Below are 6,000 nucleotides of genomic sequence, written 5' to 3' on the forward strand. Positions count from 1 at the left end.
AGTCACACCCTCTGTCTTGATTGGGGAAGGAGAGGGGAGGCTCCAGTTTGGGGGCCCATCCCAGTGTTGTCCTGGGCATTTAGCCAGACCTGCCCCATCTTGCAGACTTGGTGAGGACAAGAGCCTGTGCAGTTCAGAGGGTCCCGAAGACCCTGGCTGGGGCCTTGTCTCATAAGCACCAACCCCCAGGGTGTAGGATTCAGATAGTCCCTTGCCAGTGTTTGAAGCCATGTTTTCTTGTTCCTTGAGAGACAAGAGGGAGCTGCCTCAGTCCACTCGGGCTGCCGTGGCAAGGACCACAGACTGGGAGCTTTTACACAGTGGACTTGATTTCTCGCAGCTCTGAAGGCGGGAGGCCTGAAGTCAGGATGCTGGGGCAGTTGGGTCCCGGTGGGAGGGCCAGGTGAGCTCTGGGGCCTCTTTTCCAGGGCAGGCATCCCATTCAGGAGGGCTCCGGGGGCACAAACGTGCAGACCACGGCAGGAGTCCATCCAAGGTAGCAGGCAGTTCTGTAGAGAACAGGGAAAGCCTGTTTCTTCCACCTTAACCTGGACACATTCAGGTGGCTCTGCTGGTGGTTCCTGAAGCACTTTTGGAGAGCTGCCCACCGAGGTCACAAGCCCGTGTCTTCACTAGGAAGTGGATAGAGAGAAGCCAGAGTGCTCACTGCCCACCCGCAGTGGGGGAGCTGGGGTCCCGCCTCACCAGAGCTTGGCGGAGGCACCAGTCCTGGCGAGCTTTTAAGCAACAAGTTTTACTTTTTGTTTGCACAGACCTGTAAAGCAAGAACACCTAAGAAATTTTGAACAGCAGGTGGTTCCTAGATTTCTCTCTCTGTAGTTACCGCTTGAGAAGCTTATCGTGCTGTGGGTCCTTTTGCTTCAGTGGAATTTTAATAACGACTGTTATTTGGAAAGCAGCAGACTTTGGATTGGCCACCTAAAGGACTGCAGTGCCACTTGTGCAATCGAGTCAGGATGAGCGTGGGGTCACTGAGAGGGAGCGCTGCCAGGTTGGCAGGATGTCGCCTGTCCTCTCAAATTCATGGGCGTGCCCTCGTTAGTGACTGTCCCATTAATAAAAATGGAATTGTGAAAGAGGCTTTAATTGGGAAAGCTTGCTTTTTTCAGTACTTCATAGAACTTTCAGCATCTTCTCAATCCCTCCTCATCCCCAGCAAAGGATTCGTCATGAGATGGAAGACTTAACGTGAAATAACAGTAACTGTGAACTTTGGCCCAGCCTGTTAGAACCATAAATTGAGTTAGCAGAGTCCGAAATAATGAGGTTATGTTGTAGCATTGGATATAACTTGTGACGGGCAGGTTAGAATTGTTTCAAAATTAAAATTGTTAGCTTTGAATATTGTTTTGGGGGTGTGAGATTCGGAGGACCACCCTGTTTTGCCGCTAGGTGGGCAGGGCAGGTGTGTGCTTGTGTGTTATCTTGTTGAGAAGCTGCAACTGTTTTCTCGTGTTTGTTGTGCTGTGAAAATAGGAGCTTCATTGTGGTTATATATTACATTTTAAAGTATCGCAGAGAAATTAGTCTCCAGTCCATAGAACTAAACATCTTCAAATGGGTAAGATGCGGTTAGTTACCTGTCGCAAGCTTTGTAGAAGTGGAGCCTTCAGATTTATGTGGTTGTAGAGTCGGGCATCACTCACGTTGTTTGTTTGGGGAGCGTGTTTTTGGTTTTGCTTTAAAGAAAATCACTTCTGGCAGCTTAACGTTTTTCAAGGGTTGGATAGTCTGAAGGGAAAATGAAGTGGTGGTTTTAGAACAGTTTTGTGGAAGCAAATGTTTCCTCTCCTCTGACACCCAAGTGCAGATACGTGTGACTGCTTGGCGTGTATCCAGCGTGTTCTTGAGCTCCCGGAAATGGTGTGTTTTGAAACCCTTTGGAGGCTAAGAGCTCAGAAGCCCTGTCCAGGGTCACAGTCGGCCTCGTGAGCCGGCCCTGCCGGGTCGGCATTTGCACTGCTGGCACACAGGTTCCTGGTAGCGCCCCTGAGGGGCCAGAGGCACCCACAGCCGGGGGCCGCGGAGCATCGCCGATGGACTGCATTTTTCCAGGTGGTGTGTGGCAGGCGTTTTCTCCAAGATGCACGACTCAAGGAAAGCAACTGACCGTATTTGTTATTGATGACCAGATTCCAGCTTTAAACGAAAATTAGCATTTTGAAAAGCTTTTATCTGCCACCCTGAGCTTGATGGCTTCTCAGTAATGAAAGACATTTCCGGAGATGGGCGCTAACAGTAACAGATGCGTCTCGTGTCGTCTAATGAAATATGCCAGCGTGTGGACGCTGCATGTGTCCAACTGACCGCCGTGCACACAGGCAAAAGATGTTTTCAGAGTGCGTTACAGCGCAGGAAGGTGTGGAGCATTCATGGATGTGGTTGCAGATTCGTGTCGCAACTACTTTTCATGGCCGCAGCCTGTTGAGGTTTGATGTGGTATCAGGGAACAGCCACAATTCTGGAAGCCTTTCTCAGGTTTAATTTTGGAAATACATATCCCATATGAGCAACTGCTCTTTGGGGTCCTCAAAATTTTTAAGGGTATAAAGGGACCTCGACAGCAAAAGTTGGAGAGCTGCCTGGGACGTGGTGGGCTGCTTCCTGTCCTTGGGTGGCCTGGGGGAACCTAAGGTTTCGTGGTATTCGTAGGTCTGCTTAGGAAATGGAGCCGTTTTCAGCTGAGAGGGCGTTTGCGCTTAGAAATGTAAAAGATATAAAACTATGTCAGTGCATCATGTTCTCCTCCAGGTTTTCTTTTCCCCAGTTTCAGGGTTGCCCGCCCACCGTTCTTTTCCTCTGGGGAAAAGTTGTTACCAATACGGTGTGACCACCGTTTGGTGACCTGCTGTTGTGTGTGGACCCACATTTTAAGTTGTCTTAGGAACATAACACAATTTTTCTTTTTTAACTTTTGCCTTGATCATAGGGGTTTGTTTTTGTTTCATGACCTGAAATTTTACATTAGAATTTCTGGGAAGAAATTATGAAAGCGATTTTGCAAATGTAAAATCAAAAAAAAGAAGCAAAGTGAACCAGATTATCTAAAATGATATGATCTATTCTGAATAAAGTACTTCATTCCACTTAACAGAAATAACTGGATTTTCCTTTTCTGATTATTCAGAACTCACATCCAGAGGCATGGGGTTTGGGGGGGGGGTCAGATTAACATAAATTTAAAAAACTTTTTAATTCCTGAGAACATCGTAATTTGTTTGCTTTTATAAATGTTCACTGTTGTGAACAGTTTCTCCTGAGACGTTTCTCGTTTTGAGATCGGTTGACCACATGTGAGAGAGGTGGTGGCCATGGAGGCGCGGGGGTGACCAGAGTGAGATGGTCACTGTCTCTTTAAAAGGAGGTGGGACGGAATGTTTGCTCTGAGGTCACCAAGGAGACCACAATTACAGGGGAGGCTGTAGAAACAGAGACACGTTTGTGGAACAAACTAGGTATACTGATTGAATGAGGGCACAGGAGGAGAAACGTTGTTTAAATATGTAAATACACATAGATGAGCTGTACCACGGTGATGGTCAATAAGCATAACGTTAGTCCTCTGAAATATTTCTTAGATCTTTAACTAAAAGGATGACATAGGTATAGTGTTCTAGGGCTTCCCTGGTGGCACAGAGGTTAAGAATCCGCCTGCCAAGGCAGGGGACACGGGTTCGATCCCTGGTCAGGGAACTTAAGATCCCACATGCAGCGGAGCAACTAAACCCATGTGCGACAACTACTGAGCCTGCGTGCCACAACTACTGAAACCATGCACCTAGAGCCCGTGCTCCACAACAAGAGAAACCACCACAATGAGAAGCCCACGCACCACAACGAAGGGTAGCCCTCCGCTCACTGCAACTAGAGAAAACCCGTGCACAGCGACAAAGACCAACGCAGCCAAAAATTAAATAGATTTAAAAAAAAAAAAAAGAATTTCTAAATAATGACTTCATGTGTAATCTTTTTGTTCATCTTTTCATGTTTTGTTCCTTTCTCTCTGTCTCTGGTTTTTTATTGACCTGGGTCCATCTCAAAGGTAGGATTGTAATTGGAAAGCAGCTGGTACCAGTGATCAGTTTTGAAACCCTCCTTCCCACTGAGGCCTCTGCCCGCCGCCCACCAGCTTCCTCCCCACCAGTGCGCCAGCCATGGCCTGTCCAGCCCCCTGCTTTCAGAGTGTAGTCGAAGTATCTTCCCTTCTTCCAAAGTCCTTAAGGAAGCGGGGGACTTTGTTTTGTGGATTTTGTTTGTCGACTCGCCGAATGTCTTTGTAGGTCACGTAATGTACATGCAAATAAGAGATTGTTTGGAAAGCTTCATGCCTTTTTTTTTTTCTTAAACATGATTTTAGTTATAGTTGCTTTAAATCTTTAAACTATTTTGTTGTTTTCTTTTAGGAGCTTACTCCGTGGTCACAGTCTCGAGATAATCTGCATTGTCATCTGTGACTAGTGACTGGCAGCAGCAGTGGTTCGGGGCTTGGCGCTTCCCTTGGACCCACAGTTGCATCGGCCAGGTTTTGGTTGTTTTTAGGAAGTCGGAAGAAGCGCCCAAGATTCCGTGTGGGGCAGGTAACATGGCAATAGTGTTAACGCCAGCAACACAATTTTAAGTTTTGATGTCATGTTTTCTATTTCAAAAACGGCATTATATGTAAAGAAACTGATGTAATGTTAGTATTTGTTTGAAATGGTTTAAGCTTTAGCCCAGGATTTCTTGAAGAGTGTCTAATTGTGTGTTAAGAATCTGATTCAGAACACTCCTTTATTTTTACATGGGTGGTTTTTTTAGTGCATTTAAGATGACGTTGTATATTCTCTCTGCTGAGAACTGTATTTTGTAGAGGAAAGTCCTTCCTGCAGAAAGCCTTGGGTGACCAGGACAGTGGCGTGGTCCTTGGTGGCACAGGTGCTGATGTCACAGCTACTCCAGGTGGCCTGGGAGAATGTGGGCCTAGGCCCAGGGTCGGGGAGTTGCAGACCTGGACATGGAAATGGGAAATAACTGGATTTTCTTTTTCTGATTATTCAGAACTCACATCCAGAGGCATGGGGTTTTGGGGGGGGGTCAGATTAACATAAATTTAAAAAACTTTTTAATTCCTGAGAACATCGTAATTTGTTTGCTTTTATAAATGTTCACTGTTGTGAACAGTTTCTCCTGAGACGTTTCTCGTTTTGAGATCGGTTGACCACATGTGAGAGAGGTGGTGGCCATGGAGGCGCGGGGGTGACCAGAGTGAGATGGTCACTGTCTCTTTAAAAGGAGGTGGGACGGAATGTTTGCTCTGAGGTCACCAAGGAGACCACAATTACAGGGGAGGCTGTAGAAACAGAGACACGTTTGTGGAACAAACTAGGTATACTGATTGAATGAGGGCACAGGAGGAGAAACGTTGTTTAAATATGTAAATACACATAGATGAGCTGTACCACGGTGATGGTCAATAAGCATAACGTTAGTCCTCTGAAATATTTCTTAGATCTTTAACTAAAAGGATGACATAGGTATAGTGTTCTAGGGCTTCCCTGGTGGCACAGAGGTTAAGAATCCACCTGCCAAGACAGGGGACACGGGTTCGATCCCTGGTCAGGGAACTTAAGATCCCACATGCAGCGGAGCAACTAAACCCGTGCGCGACAACTACTGAGCCTGCTCTCTAGAGCCCATGAGCCACAACTACTGAGCCCGCGTGCCACAACTACTGAAGCCATGCGCCTAGAGCCCGTGCTCCACAACAAGAGAAGCCACCACAATGGGAAGCCCCCCGCTCGCTGCAACTAGAGAAAACCCATGCACAGCAACAAAGACCAACGCAGCCAAAAATTAAATAGATTTAAAAAAAAAAGAATTTCTAAATAATGACTTTCATGTGTAATTTTTTTGTTCATCTTTTCATGTTTTGTTCCTTTCTCTCTGTCTCTGGTTTTTTATTGACCTGGGTCCATCTCAAAAGTAGGATTGTAATTGGAA

General features: G+C 46.4%; 1 protein-coding gene across 1 annotated transcript in view; it reads left to right on the plus strand.

Annotated features, from left to right (window-relative positions):
* DIDO1 (death inducer-obliterator 1) overlaps window positions 1–6,000 on the plus strand; it is a 30,094-nt gene that overhangs the window by 14,344 nt on the left and 9,750 nt on the right. The window contains exon 2 of the mRNA XM_055089930.1: window positions 4,425–4,598. The gene's annotated coding sequence lies outside the window, so the exon portion shown is untranslated. The remainder of the gene's footprint in view (window positions 1–4,424; window positions 4,599–6,000) is intronic.

This window comes from Physeter macrocephalus, chromosome 14, assembly GCF_002837175.3.
Source record: "Physeter macrocephalus isolate SW-GA chromosome 14, ASM283717v5, whole genome shotgun sequence".
Taxonomy (NCBI): Eukaryota; Metazoa; Chordata; class Mammalia; order Artiodactyla; family Physeteridae; genus Physeter; species Physeter macrocephalus.